The 21,185-nt window shown below is 39.1% G+C and overlaps 1 long non-coding RNA gene across 1 annotated transcript in view; it reads right to left on the bottom strand.

Annotated features, from left to right (window-relative positions):
* Positions 1-5,897: 5,897 nt before the first annotated feature.
* The window catches only part of LOC141964597 (uncharacterized), a 56,532-nt gene continuing 41,244 nt past the window's right edge, over positions 5,898-21,185 (bottom strand). Inside the window, exon 3 of the long non-coding RNA XR_012634356.1 lies at positions 5,898-5,996. This is a non-coding gene — a long non-coding RNA (uncharacterized LOC141964597). The remainder of the gene's footprint in view (positions 5,997-21,185) is intronic.

Genomic DNA, 21,185 nt, shown 5'->3' with positions numbered 1-21,185 from the left:
GGCAGGGGTGGAGCACGCCCAGGCCTGCATGACTGCTGCAGGGAGGGAGCCAGGCCAGGGCATGGAGGAAACTTGTGCTGTTTTCCTGGAATGACCTGAGTCGTCAGGCTGACTGGTTAAATCTTCATCAGGCAGTGGATAACAGGAAGAGACCGGACAAGACTCAGGAGATATTACTAAAGATGATGTGAAGCTGACTGGGAAGAACTCATATATTGAAAGTGATAAACACTTGGAATGGAAAGGTGCATCTGTGACAGGGCTGCTGGGGGAGGATTGAGTTTGGGTCAGGGCATGTGAGGCCGTGCCCTTTAGTGTATTGGATCACATTCAGTATTGTCAGATCTATGCTAATTTGTCATTGCTGTGTAGGAGTTGTATCACTATGAAACCATATCCTGCTGAATAAACAATTGGTCAATGAAGATTGCTTAATACGAAAGTTCAAACATCCTCCCTTTGGAAATCTCAAGTATCACTACATCACCATATTACCTATTTGCCTCAAATTAATAAAAGTACTTCATCAAACCTCTCTCATATGAAGAAGAGTGATCATCAATTTCCAAAAAAATGAGGCACGTAAATTATGTATGATTCATTCAAGGTCACAAACGGAGACAATTGCAGAACTGAAAACTGCAATTCTGATCTTTTACCGTCATCAAATAAACATCTTTACTCCATTCTGAGATGTATCAGTGTAAAATTAAAAAAGAATCAATCCTATCAGATATGTCCATTATCTATTTCATGCTTATTTTCATCATATTCATGACAGTCTATAAAAGGTAGTGTCACGTTCCTTTTCTATAAATCATCTTTGTAGGAAATAACCACTGTAAGTCCAAGTAGACTGAAGGAGTTATAACAGAGACATATATATATATATATACCACAGAGACTGTGAACAACCTGGGCAAAACAATAGAAATGAGATAAATATCCGTAAAATCATTACCTCTTCATTTACTCATATGCATCTGTGAAATCTGGAAGAGTAATGTGCTTAGCACAGGCCTTGTGCTGGCAGATTGTGCAAAGTTCTTTATATCTTTCAAACACATTAAAATAGGGAAAAAATTTTTGAACCCTCATTTATCAATGGCTGCTCCAACAAAAGGAAATAATGTATAGAGAATGAAATCAGAAATAGTAGAAACTGAAGTAGCTAATTCTGTCACAAGCCTTCTTTTTGTCAGGTCAGGATTGTTCTCTACAGATTACTTTCTGTGCATAAGCACTGGCAAGATTTATTATCTTTCCTATAGACCTTCCAGTACTTCAAGGGGGCCTACAGGAAAGCTGGGCAGGGACTCTGCATCAGGGGGTGTAGGGATAGGATGAGGGTAACAGTTTTAAACTGAAAAAGGGCAGATTCAGATTCAGTACAAGGAAGAAATTCTTCCCTGTGAGGGTGGTGAGGCCCTGGCACAGGTTGCCCAGAGAAGCTGTGGCTGCCCCCTCCCTGGCAGGGTTCAAGGCCAGGTTGGACGGGGCTTGGAGCAACCTGGGCTAGTGGAAGGTGTCCCTGCCCATGGCAGGGGGGTGGAACTGGATGATCTGTAAGGTCACTTCCAACCCAAACCATTCTATGGTTCTATGATTATACATTTTTCATTCAGAAATACTTGACACAGTGGGATCTTTATAGTTACTTTGGCAACAGTTAATCAGAAGAACGCTTCTCAGCAGGGTTCAGTGTAGACTCTCCACTGGAAATTAGAAAGGTAGATAATTTGAAGGTTCTCTATGCCTACTGCCTGTCTGCCTTAGCACCAGTCATTATTCAGTGAAGTCACATGTCAAATGGAAGGTGAATTGAAAACATGGTTGTGAAATTCATTCTCTTCTTCTGAAGGTGACACAAAATAAATTTAGAGTAATAACTTCTTGTTGTGATCAGCTAATTGAGGAAAAAAAACAAGAAGAAAAAATCTTCAACACCAAGTAGTATGCAAGACCTGGTTCAAAAGGTCTTCAAAGGCCTGTGAAACAGGCACTCGGTGGCTCACAACAGTGGCCAAAATGTATTCAGGTCTAAATAGAGGCCAATAAAAGAGTATTAGAAATACAGAAACACCCTCCAAAAAATGAAGTTGTTTTCAAATGGAGGAAAAACCCCCCATAGTGAGATTTTAAAAGAAAGTAAGGCAAATCAAAAATAGTTCTGAGAAACATTTTACTAAGGCAGAAACACTGTGAATGAAATCCTTTTTCAAACACTTTGAAAGCAAGAAATGTTGCTGGAAAATCTGTAAGGCCAACAAGTGATAAGTGTACACCAAAAGAAGATAAGGCTGTAGTAGAAAGCTAAACAAATTCTTCATGTCTTTGATCACCACAGTATCTTATGTTAGTCTTTCTTAAAAGGGAATGAAATGGAGGATCTGTTATGAAGTGAAATGTCAGTACAAAAGGTGTTAGAACAAATCCATAAAACAAATAGTGATAAGTGTGCTCCTAAAGGACATACTAACCATGGTATGTAATCTGTAGCACACAATAGGATCTGTCCTCAAGGAATGGAAGGTGGCAAATTTGAGGCCAACTTTCTAAAAAAGCTTCAAGATGGACCTGTAAATCTGATGTCTGTCCTATGCAAACTGATAGAAATTACACTGAAGAACAGAACTGGCAGGTTCTTGGATAAACATGGCCTATTAGGGTAAACTCAACATAGTTCTTTAAGGAGAGTTTATTCTTCACAAATGTATTAGTTCTTCAAAAGAGTCAAGAATTGAGGTAAAGAGCCTTGCTAGTGAACAATTCTTCCACTAAGCGATTTCCTTAAAATTTCAGATTTTGCTAATCCATGATTCTAGAATTATCCTACTTGGAAGCAGTTAAGTAGTTTTTATATGAAACAGTTTATTTAAATGTACAACTCCATGTACCTTTCTAAATTACATTAGTGGAATAATGAGATTCTCTGCTTACCTTTTCTCACTTTACTCAACCCAGCAACTAGGAATCTTTGTAGCATTTTGCTGTCATTTTTGCTGATTGAGCAAAATTAGACTTCCAGGACACTAACTAAAATCTGACTACCTGGAAATACATTTTCTTTACTTAGAAATAATTTGCAGAGGAAACAAAGGAGTCCATCTGAAACATAGCAAAGGTTTTTCTTCAAGACTCCTCCTTCAGTTGCTTTCCCTTGAGCAAGCCTTTAATTTGGGTGTTTAAGTCTTAAGATCAGTATGAGCAGACAGATTTCCACTTTCTGTTAAAAAAATTATAGCCATACTGTATATTGTCCAAATATTCCCTAAATATGCATTTGGATTTAGTTCAAGTGACAACCAAGAGCAAGTCATAATTTCTCTTCAAAAGCCCAGATATTCCCAACAGTTTCTCAGCCTTTTTCTCCCATACCTCAAGTGAACTTACCCATGCTCCCCAGCCCTTTATACTCCAGAAAGAATATATAAGCTGGAAATGCCAGAATGACTCAGCAGCAATGACACTGAACTTGCAAGCAGAGTTCAAGCAGTTTACACCAAGATGACTCATTAAAATACCTTGACATCTGAAGATGGCTCCTAGAATATGCAGCTCTACTACACCCACTTACCATCTGGAAAGGAAATTTGGAGTTAGTTTAGATCTTACAGAACAAATCAGAAGCAAAAAGTGTAGTTTTGTTGAACTAGCTGGGATCAGCTATTACACCTATGAGATGAACTTAGATATATGGGGCATTTTTGATTCTATTATCAACAATGCTAACCTTATTAATTAACATTATTAGTGACTAGAAATCTTCCCAAATAGTCAATGCTAAGAACAATGAATTAGAATAGTAATCACAATTAAATGGCAAATAGGATGACATATCTCCATATCTGTATGGAGTTGAGTAATTCTTAGAAGTGACTGTATAACTTCAGTCAAATTTACTCAAAATATCATAACTAATGATAAATAAAAGTGTATTAAGCTTTTAGAAATGCATTCAGCCATCTGGGTTAGGACATATTTTCTTTTGTTTTCATCAGCTGATCAATTAAAATCAATTAAAATCGATAGCAAAGTGCCAGATAATTTCAGAATCACTGACAAAATGCATAGATTTTCATTGTGAATTATGTTGATACTAGGCAAACAATGACCACAGAGGGAAAGTAGAATTCAATCTCCAACAAAATGAAAAGAGTTCACATTCTTCCCCATAGAATCTTCACATGACAATTACATACACCTGCACTCATATCTATCAAAAGAGAAGCCAGACTGCATATTGCTCGGCCACTTTTCAAACTAACCTTGTACTGTGTCACAGAAAACTGTGGTACTTCTGTAATGATTTCAGTAACAGACTAAAATGAGGTCTATAGGTCCCAATTATCCTTAATAAATGAACAGTCCTTAGTTCTGCAATTAATCTTGCTGGATTTAGATTAATGCGCTTGTAATTTTCAAGGGTTTATAATTCATACCCCTTTAAGGTTACATAATCAAACCTGGCAGATTTCAAATAGAACTATTAAAAGAACCAGATTCAGAATATATGTAACATTACTGAAATGGTAACACTTTTCACCTCTACAGGTTCAAAATCTCACTGCAATGTTGTACACAACACTGAAGGGCAAATCCAGGAGGAAGCAGAAGGCAAGGTTCTTGCAAAATTCAGTAATCACTCTACTGAATAGAGACCAAATAAATGATCCATGGCCTATGTCAGTGATTACAATTAAACTGGTAGGTTCCCTCTCTTATTATTACGTTTATGAGCCTTCACTGATTGCATGCTGCAAACAGTACCCTTGTTAACAATGTCCAATTAACAGTTCAAAGATTTAGCAGGTATGGTGACATTTACCAGAATTCCCTTAATGTCAGTGATTCAGATCAGCTGGTAAAGCAGTATCTTTAGAGACTCTCATGCAGTCATATAGGTCACATATGCTATTCTCTAAGATCATGAATCTTTTTGAATGGTTCTTGCAAAACAGTTTTCTCAACTTTTGTTGAAGTTACCTATGTGTAGTCATGTTACACAGATGTATAAAAGTTTAAGGAACTGTCCTAAAACAAGGAAAGCGACTGACACTAGTCAGACCCAGACAGGTTCTGATTAATGGGATGCCCGTGAAGTTGGGTCATGACTCAGTATTTGAGGGTTTTGCCCAAGCAAGGGCTGAACAAGGGAACTCAAAGATCTGATCTGTTGATTTTAATGGGAACTGGGAGTAGGTCTCAGGTGCTCATTACACTTTGACCTATATGCTGGATACAAAAATACTGCTAAAGCCAGAATTTGGTTTTATTAAACTGCACTGGACTTAAGAAGGCCTGGTTTGGCCAGATCATTGTCAAAATAAAAGGCGTATTACTCTGGATAGACCCAGGCAGTATCTCTGTTTGTTACAATCCCATGGGGACTCTGGACTACACACCAGTCCACCTCAAATTCCTGTCATACCAGAACTGGAGCAATGTAATGACTCTTATCCTGATAAACACCCCTCCTGTTTTTTAAAGAAAAACAGGATTTGATACATATTGACGTGGTAACTCTGACCCGCTGGGATATGGTGAGATCAAGTACAAATAACTGTTCTATTTTAATCTGTGTCAAAGCACTCCCAAGTGGGGATAAATTTTCAGAACAGGTCAGTTCAAAGTGTCACCACAGTTACTAGTTAAAAAAATTTTAAAGTCCTATCCATTTAATTAGGTAATGAAACGGTATTTGAGCTCTTATGAAGACCTGACCGTATATAAATAAAAGCTAGGTAAACATACTTGTATTCCAGTGGACATGATGACAGTTAAATGTAGCAATCTGATAGCTGAAGTACGTATATGTGCACACAGACATACTTATATACTAGAGGGAGGGAGCCTATAGTCTCACCTTTAACTCCTGGAAGATAGTTCGGTTTGCACTTGCCTTTTTATCTCAAAATTTTAGACTGAAATTTTGGTGATGGTTTCAGCAGTCTACTGTATCATTTAGCAGTGTAGTATCAGCTCCTAGCTGTGTCCTGTATAAACAAAACAAAAAAGTTGCAAATAGCTATTATCAAGATACTTGAAGTATGAAATACCTATACAATGCCTTGCATCATACACATCAGCTGGTAAGGATTTTACAAGCATCACTTGCAGCACATGACCATGGTTAATTCTTTAACTTGTGTGCAGCTGAACCAGCACACTCCGTAATCCCTTCTCATTGGGGCTTAAAGCGTTGCAATAGTTTGGCTGGTCCTTTTTCTTGTCTCCATCTAGTACTGCTCAGTGTTCACTAAAGCCTGGAAAGAAGAATGCCTTTTTTGCAGTCAGTTTTCCCTTTTTATAACTTGCTCTTACGCAGACAGATTGCAATTTGAAGAAAAATTCTGTCTATAAAATACTGGGAAGCATCTTCCGTTTTGGAACACTAGTAAAATGAGCCCAGTTTTAGACCTCGCCCTAGAAGACATTTAGAGACAGAACAAGAAGACTTTAATTTCATATGGCAATAGCTCTTTGCTTCCCAAATTTATAGAAAACTAGAAGAAAAAATCTGAGCTCCAACAAAACTTCTAAATGTGTTATAAATTGCACTAGGGGTCCATCAGAATCTGAAAAAAAAAAAAAAAAGGTACTGCGAGACTCAATAGCCATCACTGTCCTCTGCTTCTGTCCAGGTCAGAGTATCAGATATTTATGGGTAACAGGAGCTAGAAAATGAGCTCCTTTTCCATTGATACTTTCAATAAAACCAGCATTTTAAAAGTCAGAGACACAAACAAGAAACAAGGAAGTTTTGTTTGTGAACAAATTTTTCATGTGTTTTTGGTCAAAAGCATGTTTTCTTCCCAATTTTCAGGTGTCAGGTTTTTTCCCCAATATCTTTTCCCCTTCAAAAAAGAAAGACATTTTTTGAGAATGGTCTAATTTAGTTTAAAATCAATTTTCATTCAAAATAATTTTGTATAAATAATGCTATAGATGGAGCACTAACCACTTCACATCATAGATTTAATAGAACTACTGAGCACTCAGATGAGAAAGGCCTGCAGGGCTAGAATTATGGTTTATATGCTGTCTGAAATTGTTAGTTCAGGTCAGCCTGTAGCATATTCTGAGCTCAATTTACATTTGGCTCAGACTTGAATGCTGGGCATCAGTAGGTAGGCCATAACAATTAACTGGTTAGTGGGATGACTTAACAACAATCAAATGCTAACTACTATTTCTCCAGGCCAGATATACCTGTGACCATTTAAGGAATCATTTTCCAGTGAAGAGCCATTTACTTCCAGCTGGAAGCAAAGAGTTTTGTCACTTGCTTTTTTTTTATAAATGGAAGAGTTAAGAAAATCCCGTATGATTATTAACGGAGTACATTTTACTTTTATTCCCTGAATACTATAAAATATTTAGCATTGTCTGAGCAGCTGAACTGTGGTTCTATGATCTGTTGAGTTGGCACAATAGCTCTGCAGCAGTGAAAGCAGCATACCTTTCTCTTGGACTTATCCTGCTCTCTGGCTTATCTATCTTTTCGACTATCAAGTTCACCTTTTGCAGAGTTAATTTAATTAACTAGAATGGTGGAAGATGCCACCTTTTCTTACCCTCTATATATTTGGCAAACTAAAATGGATCAGAGTGGTCTTGCAAGCAATAGCTAGCAAATAAAGGTAAGTAGCTGAAGTTTATGGCTGGGATGAAAAGGGGAAGGAGGGAAGATAGGTGAGAAGAGAACCAACACGCTGTTATGCCGCTCCTGCCATGTTGTGAAGTGATACCTTGTGGCTGCCACTTGAATTTGACATACATGCAACCCACCACCAACAAACTGTGGTCCCGTTTTTTCTCCTGTGCTGTCCTCAGTTGTGCATTCCCATCACGTCCTTTCTGCCTGCATTTGTGTAGATATTTGCTGAGACTGATCACAGAACTGATCTGATTGAAAATCATGCTGTTGTTGGGTTGATTTTCAGTTCATTTCCCGCATCTATCCTGGCACAAGGAAGGTGATGGAAGCACACACTTAGGGCAGGACTGCCCCTTCTGGCAGCAGCAGGCACTTAGGTCACCTTACAGCAGCACACCCAGCAAGTCAAGAAGTGAATAAAGAAAAGTGACTGCAGAGGTTTACAGCCATGCTGGGAAAACTGTGAACATGTAGAAATGGTTGCAGTATTGTAGCGGGTTTTTTAAACACTATTCCAGTTGGTATAATGGAAGCCCTTCTAGTTAGAAAGGTGAGGGTATTTTCAGTACTTACATATATATGAAATCTATTTTGACAGTGTATCTGACTGCCTGGAAGCCTACTTTTATCTAAATTTATACCTGAGAAACCATATACTTTTCATATAACATCAATATAGTGAAATTACACCCATTAACGCACTGTAGATCATGATGCTTGTTGGCACATCTGCTAAGCAAACCCCTTCCATCATTAGACAATAATCCACACTGAGAGCACATGTAAACTCACTGAAGTTTAGGGTGGTCTTTCCTAAATGTTGAACACACTGACCTGATAATTTTAATCTCACATCAGACTAATTATGAATTGTTTAGTAAAGGCAATGAAGTTGGAATGTGGTAAATTTTCTTAATGTGAGGAAAGAATCAAGCTCACTGTTTTTACTTTGGGAACATGGATAGAAAAGAGTACAGGTGAAAGGTAACTCTGAAGTAGATTAATTAGCTTCTCATCACAAGTATAAACAACTGAATTGTTTCTTATTTTAATAACACTTGTTATTTTGTGAATAAGCATACTGTCTGCTAAGTGTTGACTGAAACCCAGACCAGGTTTTGAATTTGTACTGAAACCTGGAACCAAAAGAAATTATTTAGACCTGAGTACCACATGCATGTACAATACAAAACACCACAGTAAATATAGGTGGGTTTGCATGACAGCTGAGTACTCTGTACTAACTTAAACTTCAAGGACAGTGGTACCTTGAGTGTTCCCTAAAATATCAGTAGCCCAATAGTCAACTGTTAGAACAGTGGCAAAACTCCCACTAACCAATGGAAGCCAAATCTGGCCTTTGGTTTGTTTGTTTTGTCTAAATAAAGAATAAATGAATTCTCTTCAAAATGTAACTTTAATCACTACCTCTGTTACACAGCCTCACTGCTCAAGCTCCAGTTCTAGCAGATATCTTGGCTAAATGTCAAACAATTCCATCAGCATTTTGAAGACAAATATTAGACAGAGCAGGCATCTGAGATAATTTCCCCAAGCACCATTCAATTAACCTACTTGGCTAAAAGGTGATGCAAAAATCAATATTTTGTAACAGATGCTTGTGTTTCAGATGAAACTAATCAATAGGCATCAGAGCAATTTCAAATTAAAGACAAATACAGACAAAGTTAAAATATTGAGCAGTTTAGGTACTAAATGTATTGCAGCGTAAAATAGCTCTATTATTTTGGGCAGGATATTCCTCCAGTTACAATTTCAATATATCATTTCTTTTATTAAATTAATTATAAGTTTTCTAAAAAAAAAAAAAATTATTGTCATTTTGGCAGAACTCACAAAACAGATGTGAGTTCCCCCTGTTGGTCCTACAGCAGCTGTTAACTGGAACAGTGCATTAGGTTTCCTTTGAGTATATCAATTTGAATAGACCTGAATATCTGGAATTTTTCTGTTTGCTTTTTCACAAGCAGTTTTCTGCCCTCTACTCCTTTTAGCCTTGTACATACACAATGAGATGAACACAACAGGAGACCCAGCTTGGATCCCAAAGGATAAATTTTAGGATCAGAGGGTGTGCTATTTTGTACCTACAAATAATGCAAGGAGACATTAAACATGCCAGTGAAACAAATACAAACAAACATGGCTGCATGAACAAGAAAAGTTTCTTATTCACAAGCCTTTTAACAGGAAGGGTTGTCAGTAAAAAAGAGGAACTGTACAAAATAAGCTTATTCTCATCTCTGTTTTCCTTTATACTATATATATACCCTCCAACCAAATTTACTGAAGTAAGGCATAGGACATGCAGAAGCACTTCCAGTGAATTGTCTTGGTTCCATAAAACCACTGTGACACTTCTGGCCAGTGGCCTAGTTCTCTCTGATTGCAATAGCAATTTGCTCTCTGGAAGCAAAGTGCATTAATAACTTATTTTCTACACTTAGTGGGGAGAAGATAAACATTTTTCCAAATAAATAACCCCAATGTGTTACATACGGGTTTCTCTGCATGTGAATTCTTTGCCTTGGTAGGGCACTGTGAAGGCAACCCCCTCTCTGTGGTTCCTTCGCAGTTGTCAGTGTAGATGTGGGATAGCCATGGAGATTCTGCAACTGTCAGATGTTGGTGTCACACAAAGGCTGCTGCTCAGCTCTGCTCCCCAGGGACAAAGCAGTAAGGCTGCCATCTTTGCTAGTATGGAGTACTTACATGGAGTATACCATCTACTCTTCTTTTTCCTGAATATCCTCAGCCCTCAGCCAGACCAAAAGCAAAATGTAAGATCTGATTGTGATTGCCCCTCTCCTTCCAATGATTTTAAGGAATATCCATTAAATGTTTGATCCATTAGATGTTTGATCTCAAGGATGAGAAGAAGGCCTTAAGAGCAAGCCCAGATGCAAGTTTCACTTTAACCTCTACTCTTTTACAGGTTCTATTTATTTATGAAGACCCAAAGCTAGGTCAGTGTATAACCTATTATATAACAGCCTAACCTACTTTGCTGTTGACAAGCTATTGACCTTTGGAATGCATCTCTTGTAACAGAAAGCATGTGCATCTTCCCGCAACATTTTTACAGCATTTACCAAATACTCAGTAGGATGGATTCTCATTCCCACTACAGTTATTAATAACAAACTGTGCATTGCTGCAGTGTAAGTACTGATTCACCAAAGAACACTAAATCTGATTATTAACTCCTGTGATTGTACTAGTCTGCCAGTGAGGAATATATTTTAAAAATGTGAGTGATTTATAGGAACCCTTATGATTTTATCACCAAACGGGCAAGAAAGGTAAATATTCAGAGAAAACAAGCCCTAAGACATCCTATAAATTCTTTTTCTGCATTCCTTTAGAGTTTTTATCAAAGCGAGGAAAGGGATTATCATCTTTAAAAATACTATTTCTCCATGTTGCTGTTCTCTTAAAAGGTTTAAGGATATGAAGATTTCTCTTCAGAAAGAAGACAGCCAAACAAACTCCATCAGAAACATGAGGAATTTCCTAGATGACCTATGGATTTATATTTTTCAAGATTATTTGCAGGGATACTGAGAGCTATTCTTTCCTTTTAAAACAGATCAGATAATAGGATGATTCAGGGTACTGGTAATAGGCCGTAGAACCTTTCAAATTTAAGCCTCCAATCAAATCCATCCAACTTATTCAGGGACGTAGGTGGCATTTATTATTGATCCAAGTTCAGTTCTCAGAAAGTAGACAATTTCATCAATAAAGGTTCAGCCATTGTTGTACCTGGCACAGTGTCCCAGTCAAAAAAATGAAGATACAGATAAGCTATCTATAAGTAAAATGCTCTCTTTGCTCCTGAACAACTTAAGAATATCTAAAAGACAAAGTACAGGAAAAGTGAGTACCTCCTGTAATCATGTTTTAAAAAATCAAGGTGAATATGCTCACAGAATTATAATAGGCTGTGTCCCTAAATTCTTATCTGTTAATAATCACTGTAAATCCTCTTCCTGTTATCTATATTTCAACACATTGATACACCATTGTGCAAGAAATGGTTTCTTAAGGACTGAGAGCAGACTATCCAAGAAACTGATAGAAGTGCCATCAAAACAGCCAAGAATAAACCAACATGCCAATGTTCTGTTGATTTATTCCAGAGCGATGCACCTGGACCTACCAGCTGTCATACATATTCCATCTGGAGCAACAGCTGTCTGCTCAATAGTTGTCATATTGTCTGACACAAACAATTGCTTGTTAAATTTGTCATCAGTGATTCTCTATGGGGTTTGAAATACTGGAAAATGTTACATTTTGTTCCTGTCCTTAGGTTTTGAACATTTTTTCTTACATAACGTGCAGGGTTCCCAAATGGGATTTTGTGCAGCTGTGCAACTCTAGTCAAAATTACAGGTCCTGGAGCATCTCCAAAAAGGTCAAGTTCAAGGTGGTTCACTGTGAAATAAGGATACCTAAGTAAGGGGAAATGGAAAATAATGTTTAGCACATCAAACTATGTGTCAGAGAAGATGGAAGGATCTGGTCAGATCACCAGGCTAAAAATCTGAGACTAAAAAATACACTATACAAACTATGGGGGAGAAGGCAGAAGGAAATTCCAGATCATTGAAAGTATGGAAGATGTTACAACAGTCAGGGCTGGGGAGTGAACTTCGAGAGTCATAGCTATGGGGAAAGAACAAATATGTTTATTAGAAATGTTATTAGGGAATGTTTTGCATGAAGCAGTGGAATTTGAATACTAGATGAATGAAGCAGCACGTTATTACAGGGTTGAGCAAGAGGGAGGACCGTGGTGTTATTTCCTGCGAAGAAGATATTCAACAGGAAATGAAGCAACATTATTGTGATAGGAGAATGCTTAGAAATGGAGAGGTAGACCTGAAAAACTTCCAAGCATGGACAAGCTTTGAAGCTGAGAGTTGATGAAATCACCATACAAATGTGCATAACAAGAAAATGTGGAAATTGAAGGCAGTCATGTAATATCTCTAAAGAACTGAGAGAACAGAAGTGTACCCATCAAAATAGATGCTTTATGAACTGTAAGCGATAAGCACCAGGATTGAAGGTAATGAAAAAAGTAGACCAAGATGCATCCTGAAAAAATTGCTTTTTAAGTATATTCCAATGGGTAATAAAGGGATCAGTAAAGCACATAATGCATGGGAAATCTAGTTAGCAGAGATAACATGCCAGATACCTGCCAGACAATTATCCACTTAATCACTTCTTTGTAAGTACTGTTTGTGGCACAGGAGAATATGGCATGAGTGAAAATATTCAGCATGCTAACTTAAACTGCTTGTAACACGCAACAAATCAACAGACACAAGAACTCTCTTCAAAAAACCTTTTGACTAACACCATGCACTGGCAGAAGCAGGTGTGTTTTCTGAAACTCCAGGACAGAAAGTGTCACAAGCAGAATAGCCCTGTCCTTGAGAATGACCTGCCTTCCTCTCAGCTGTATTCATCCATGGCTTGCTGATGTCTCATAACAGATTTGCTTACTTTTCTGGACTAAGCTAAAGATTAAATAATACTATATAGACATTTTTTTAAATTATCCTTTTTGGATCAACAGTGCGGTGGACTTATTATAAGTCATCCAAGACGTTATTCCTCAAAGAATGGGTTCTGCTTAAACATCACTAAGTTTAAGGATTGTGAAAGGGGAATCAGTGGTGTAAAGAACCACAGTCAAAAATGAACAGCAGATACCTACGTCTCCATCATTCAGCTAAAGCAGGATAAATCTTTTACTGGATTTATGTTGACTGATGCCAATCTGTATATTCACTGAATATAGAAAAGACTGACAGAGATTGAAAAACGAAGAAAAAAATGCAGTCGGATTTTTTTTTTTTTTTCCATCAACATAATTGTTCCTCTTCTCACCGAGAGGTGGCACCTGAGCCACGCCCCGAGCGGTCCTCTTCACTCCAGCACCAGAGATGACAGCGCTGCACATTTCCACACTCCACTAATGATTTATGAGGTCAGACACAGGCTAAACATTCTTAGACTACCAAGCAGTATATGGTTTGTGACTGAGGTCAAACATCAGGGTAACATTTAGTCATCACATGTCAGAGTAAAGTCTAAAGGACAAAACTGGCTGCAACATACTTAACTTTCTACCAATGGAGAAACTTTGGTTTCAAAGAATAAGGAATGAAAAACTTGGAAGACATAGTTGTAAATGTTCACTACCATAGTCATACATCCATATTTAGTTGTGGATAGTGTGGTTTTCAGTTGTCTGGGCATTCATTTTTAATGCACTGATCACACCAAAACACTGATGAAACATGATCCTGGAGAGTAGGTGTCAGAATTTCTTATCCCAGAACTACCCATTTATTCACCATAGATGGGGTCCTGAAAGCTTTCTTATTTTGCAAAGCTTGTGAAACCTTTCAGACTGGGCTGGGACACTGATAAGAGTTTAAAAAGTTTAGGGTACTGAGACAAAACTTTATCTTAAGTTGTTCTTACAAATTACATTTACCACACAACCACCAGCTTAGCCAAGTGCTCAGGCTTCCCAACACCAGCTGCATACCTCTGCAAAATTAGTAATTAACAGTAATAGAAATAATTTCATTCCAAGCACAGCACCTATAGCTGGGAGAGCAAAGAACCAGCAACCTCATAGAGTCCAACTGGGGTGTCTGTTGCAATCTGGTAGATCTTTGGTGAAATGATGGTGAGGACCTGGAAAAAGTCAGACAGACTCCTCTAGAAGGAGAAAGAGGTGATACTTGTGTCTCTAGTGAAGATTCCAGCTCATGTTAAAACATCCATTCTTGAGATAGAAGAAGAAAAAGGAGAGGGAAGAATATTTATGTAAAGGTCTGACAACACTGTAGAGTATTTTTTCCTTTTGGAATTCAGTAGATTGTACAAAATGTTAGATATTTTCAAGAACATTATGGGGGAATGTTCTTGAATATCATAATGTTTTCTTAAGCTATCTAAAAGAGGCTACACACATCCCACACAGAGCTACAGCTTTTTAGTATATTAGGTATCTGTCTAACATCCTAGCCATGAAACCAAAATGAAATAGTATTACTGAAATTTGGAAATCACATTGTAATAAACGGTCTACAAACACAAACACAGACAGTACCTTTGAGTGTCTCACAAAAACAGTTAAAGCAAAAGTATAGGAAAATACTCAAAAAGCAAGTTATTTTTATATTAACAGATATCTGGAATAAGATTATGTGGCACTTAAGTACAGAATCACTTCCAAGTTCTTTTACAATTTCAAGCAGAAAGACAAGGTGGTAAAATGACAGTGATGGTATGCATCTTAGCATGCTCAACTGCTGAAAAAGAATAAAATATGCCTAAATTCACAATGATTATAATAATTTAAAGCTCTGGAGTATGCAATAGCCCAATAGATTAATACAGAAAGGGAATTTTGGCAGTATTTACACTAGATGCCCCAGACACTGAAGACGGTTGAGCACCAAGGGAATTTTGCCATTGAGTATATCTGTGAAGGCTTCTATAGTCATTGAGTACGTACTTCTATTTCTCTTATCACAGCAAGTTCTGCAAATAGAAGATCTCTTCCTCACAACTTAACACAGGTTACAATGCCAGTCTTTTGCCAGGATGATTCACGCAGGCATTGTGCACTGAGCGCAAGTGCTCACGGTGCCCTGGTGTATTCAGCAATGTTCTATATTCAACCAAGACTGTGAGTATTAGTGTCAGTCACTTTCTGGTTGGTCTCATTTGAGAAAGGAGACAGAAGTGTGCACAAGGGACATGTTCTAATTTTTATTTTTAGATGGATCTTTACAACCTTGAACAACTATCAAGAAAAAGAAGCCAGTGCTGTAAACAAACTCTAAACTAGAAATTCTAAGGCAATTCTAATTCAGACAGTAGGGTCAGGAGACTGCAAAGGATCTGTGAAGTAAAATGCATGGGGCTTCCTCAGTTCCATTTCTGTATTGTCAGAGTGTGTCTCCTATTCATCCACCTGCCTGTAGGTACCATCTGCCTACTACTGTGAAAAATCTAAGTGTCAGTTGCTTTACAAGTCTGTCTGACTTTTGAGACTGTACATATGCAGGTCAGAAATATTACAGCATCCTAAAGCAGGCAGTGAGAAATTATAACTTCACTATATCCCACTGAAGACTTGAACTATAATGGTAACATGCTGATTTACATGGAAGAAGGTTTAGGGGACACAATCCTAGAAAGAACAATGTTCTGTTGATTCTCTGAGGTTACTTTACATTGTTTTCTTATAGCATCTTGTTAGGCTTAATTCTTTAAGGCAGTTAGATCCTTGTATAAAATGGCAATAAGCTTAAAAATGTCTGACATGGTCTACATTAACTGCCAGATAAATTTCTGTAAATTTTGCAGTGATAGACCCAAAGTCAGCTGAGTTACACTGGCATACCTGTGTGGATGTTTTATGGACCAGTAGTACAGTTTAAGATAAATTAAATAATTAATGATTTTAGGCTTAGGGTAGGTGCATGTAATGTCTACTCACCTGAGAATGGAAGTTTATAGACAAAATGTAATTTATTAACATGAACAACCCTTCTGTCTTCCTGCATAATGTTTTAGGATGTAGCCACAACACTCAAGATCTGAACAGGTATTACATGAGCAATTCTGCTGACTGCCCTCCTCTCTCCCTCCATTTTATTAGAAAAGAATTCACTGGTTCTGTAAAAAACCATGGTGGATTACTTGTGGTCATGTGGTGATGATACTTCAAGGTAAATAATTTCAGTTAAGTTTTCAACCCATAACCCCAAGTCTATATACTACTTTTTTAATGTGTCTTAGACTAAAGTCATAGACATAAGGATAGTCTATTTTAGGAAAATTCTAGCTGTGAAAAGGAGTTGTGAAATGACATAACCCCTTGAATAATAATAAATTTGCCATGTTTTGAACTTGTCTGTATCTGTGTCCTCAAGCTGGCATGGCCTCTCTGCAACGTGTGACATCTGTTATTGCATAGGCCCTGAAATGGCACAGATTTACTTGCCACAACACTGTCAGCTATTCCAAATAAACTGACACCTCTTGGTTGCACTGGTGAACATCCAGGCCCTGAAAACTGAGGCATTGTGGCTGCTTCCTAACAGAGGAGAGGGTGCGAGTGCCTTGAAAGCAGGCATGTGTAACAGGAGAAAATTTTAATTTGCATCCCTTAATAAAATATGCCTTTGTATTTATAAGTCTAAATATGGAAGTTTGCATAGACAAAACAATTTGGACACAGGAAGAGAGAAAACATTCTGAGCAGTTACACTGTTGTAAATCCTGAAATCAAAGTAATTACTCATTGAGTTGGGAATCTAGCTCCTGAAGTACAGTCTATTTTTATTTATTCCCTAATGAGGATTAACGTTAGTAGCCTCTGTACAAGGATTAAGTTTCACGACGAACTTGGAAGGAAGATGGTAACACTAATGATGAGGACCAACCTGCTTGCTAGGTCTACACCAGTGATTTGCAAAGGAACTTGTCCAGGTATTTGTCTCTCATCTCACAATTGTTTCTACTTACCTCATGGTATTTCAATTCTTGAGGCACTTTTGGAATGGAAACATAGGTTTCTTTCCAGATGAAAGTGATACAAAAAAGGAGATACACTCTTTTCACACTGCTCCAAGAGGGAATCCTCCCAGGAGTTACCCAGCGCACCATGTATGCATACAAGCTGCTCCACTTTGCAAAGACCTCTCAGCAGCATAGTACAAAAAATGAGATGTAATCTGCTTCTGCCTGTTGTTCTTTACTCTTCTTGTTAGTTCGCCTGTCAGAACTGGACTTTACATCTCTTCGTTGATTCATTCACTTTCTTCTTTAGCTTTGGTGCTCTTTTTGTGCCTTGTCCTTCTCAGCCTGCCTCCTCATGGTAATTTCATGACAACCCCCTCTATTCTTTTCAGCACATCCCCCCTCCCCCTTCATTCGCATATATTTCTCCATTTCATTTACATTTTTCCTTCTTTTCAACATGTCTTTGCTAGTATCCCAGCCACAGTTCCCCAAAGGTACATCCAGGAGCCAAATGATTTGATTACATTGCGTTAAGAGACAGACAAGGACTTTTTAGTGACGAGAATTCTCAGGAGGTGATGGCTGACTGCCGGCTGCTATTGGGTTTGATCAGAACAGGCAGCACTGCTGTGTTAAAAATGAAAATAGCTGTTACAAAGATCTGCCACATCAGATGTGTCCAAGAGACAATAAAACAGGTAAGATCTTCAGAAGGAAGAAAATGACGAAATGCTTGTTCTCTCCTGCTGGCAGAGGAGAGATTGGCTTGAACTCTTCATCTCTGAAATTGAGGACAGCAGCTTGGTAAGATGCTGTTTTAGTGCACCCATGCCCTGGATTCACTGGTGGCTGCAATATGAGAATTAGGGAAAACAAAAAAGATTATCCATGCCTGGGCACATGGATTGCTGAGGACATGTGAAGAGCTACTCATCCACTGTTGGAATACATAGAAAGCAAGCAAGTAAGTAGGAACAGGGGGAGGAGTAGCAACAAGCAACATGATCTTGGTGTTACCAACATCAGCAAGGGGAAGCTCCTACCCTGCAGCTCTTGGCAGTGTTTGCTAGTAAGGAGTCTGGCTGCTGAGATCACCAGTGTGGGACAGAAGTTTGCTACAGAGCCCAGACTGTAAGGAGAGAAATGGTTTTTTTGGGTGCTTCTGTAGTGAAGTAGATAGCAAACTGCTGTGTACAGATTCAGTTGCTATAAATCAGACAGCACCTAGCACCAAATAACCTTTCACACTAATCCTCAGCAGAACTGTGAAGGAATCGGCAGCAACTGTTTCAGTACAGTAATTCAATTACTATGAAAACCACAGTCATAGATTTTACTGAGGAAAAATCACTGGGAGGAGTACATGACATTGTCATACTGTGGGGCAGAGCACTAGGAGGGAGGATATCTTATTGCAAAGTGAAATGGTGAGGTAATGGTAACATTATTTTATAAACTGCATACACATCAGTGACAACTTTAAGCTTAATGTACTGGAATGTCTGGAAATAACAGAAAAAGAATTCATCTGACCAGATAACAGGCACAGAACACTGTTAATGACAATGCCAGCAATAAAACCAAGAGGAATTTTGTAGGCCTACATTGACCTGGGTTGCAGACCAACATTCCTTGTGTGTGTGTCGAAAAGTTATTTATTTTTTCCTCCCCAAAAAGGTTAGTATAGGAAAATATAACGACATGTCAGATTAATCTACCATATGCTATTGTCTACTAGCAATGAAGGCTCATGAAAATCAGGCCCAGATTGTGCTGTACATTCTGAGAGAAAATATGTTGGAAGTTACTGAATGTACTTATAAATGTAGTGCAATACAAATCAAAATAGTAACAATGTCCTGAGCACTCTGTTACTGCATGAGCAAAGCACGTCTTTGTACTTCCTAAGAGCAACACCTAGAAAATTGTGACTAGGGAAAACAGAGGTGTGGCCAGAACCACCTCTAGTATGAAATGATGATCTTGATCACATGGTGTGTTATTTTGCCTTTTAATATGGTAAATGAATGCATGTTTGTTAGTATAATATAGAGAAGTTCTGCTAAAAAAAATAACTATCATTTAGCAGTTCCTGTCAACTAGTAGTGTTTGGGGTTGTAAAAGAGGATGGCAATGGTCAGTCCTGAGAAACCCCAGAAGCATTACCAAATGATAAGCCCCCCAAGCTGGGTTGTCACTGAAGTTCATTACATAATGTCATGCTAATAATAATATTGCCACTGATTTCTGCAGGAGCCTGTTGGGTTGAAAGCCATCCTATGATCTCTACTGTGCTATCTGACCCCAGAACTGGCCCAGCTGTTAGAAAACTTAATGTTCATTCAGTATGTATTTTATTCACCTTATTTGTGTGGCATTGAACTACACAGCAGTCTTTGCTCAGCTTTTCACATTGCAGATCATCATCACAAAATCATCATAGAATGACCTGGATCAGAAGGGACCTTAAAGATCATCCAGTTCAACCCCCCTGCCTGGGCAGGGATACCTTCCACTAGCCCAGGCTGATCAGAGCCCCGTCCAACCTGGCCTTGAATGTTTCCAAGGATGCAGCATCTACCACCTCCCTGGGAAACATGTGCCAGTGTTTCACCATCCTCATTGTAAAAAAACTTCCTCCCTAGATCTAGTCTGAATCTACCCTCTTTCAGTTTAAAACTGTTACACCTCATCATATTCCTACCCTCGCTGATAAAAAGTCACCCCCCATCTTTCCTGGAGCCCTCTTTAGTTACTAGAAGGCTACTATAAAGTCTCCCTGGAGCCTTTTCTTCTCCAGCCTTAACCACCCCAACTCTCTCAGCCTGTCCTCATAAGAAAGGTGTTCCATCCTCCTGGTAACTTTTATGGCCCTCCTCTGGGTCCACTCTAACAGGTCCATGTCTTTCCTGTGCTGGGTGCCCCAGAGCTGGACACAGAACTGCAGGGGGGATCTCACGAGAGCAGAGCAGAGGGAGAGAATCCCCTCCCTCGCCCTGCTGGCCACACTGCTCTGGATGCAGCCCAGGACACGGTTGGCTTTCTGGGCTGTGAGCGCACATTGCTGGCTCACAGTCAGTTTTCCATCCACCAATACCCCCAAGTCAACCTCCTTGGGGCTGTTCTCAATCCACTCCTCGCCCAGCCTGGATTTGTGCTTGGGATTGCCCCGGCCCATGGGCAGGACCTTGCCCTCGGCCTTGTTGAACTCCATAAGGTTTGCACAGTCCCACCTCTCCAGCCTGTCCAGGTCCCTCTGGATGGCCCATCCCTTCCCTCCAGCGTGTGACCGCACCACACAGCTTGGAGTCATCAGTGAACCTGCTGAGGGTGCCTCGACCCCACTGTCCGTGTTGCCAAGAAAGATGTTAAACAGTGCCGGTCCCAACACCAACCCCTGAGGAAGGGCACTCGTCACTGCTCCCCACTTGGACATCGAGCCGTGCGACCATCCAGCCAATTCCTTATCCAATGAGTGGTCCATCTCTCAAATCTCTCCAATTCAGAGACAAGAATGTCATGCGGGACAGCATCAAAGCTTTGCACAAGTCTAGGTAGATGGTGTCAGTTCCTTGTCCCTTATCCACCAGTGCTGTTACCCTGTGGTAGAAGGCTAGCAACATCATCAGGCAGCATTTGCCCTTAGTGAAGCCACGCTGGCTGCCACCAATCATCTCCTTGTTTTCCATGTGCCCTAGCATGGTTTCCAGGAGGATCCGCTCCATGACCTTGTCGGGCACAGAGGTGACACTGACTGGCCTGTAGTTCTCTGGGTCTTCTTTTTTCCTTTTTAAAAATGAGGGTTATGTTTCCCCTCTTCCAGTCCGTGGGAACTCACTGGACTGCTGCAACTTCTCAATTACAATGGATAGTGGCTTAGCCATTGCATCTGCCAGTTCCCTCAGGACCCGCGGATGCACCTCATCAGGTCCCA

The sequence above is a fragment of the Athene noctua genome, chromosome 11 (genome assembly GCF_965140245.1).
Source record: "Athene noctua chromosome 11, bAthNoc1.hap1.1, whole genome shotgun sequence".
NCBI classification, from domain to species: Eukaryota; Metazoa; Chordata; class Aves; order Strigiformes; family Strigidae; genus Athene; species Athene noctua.
This window is presented reverse-complemented; position numbering and strand designations above follow the sequence as displayed.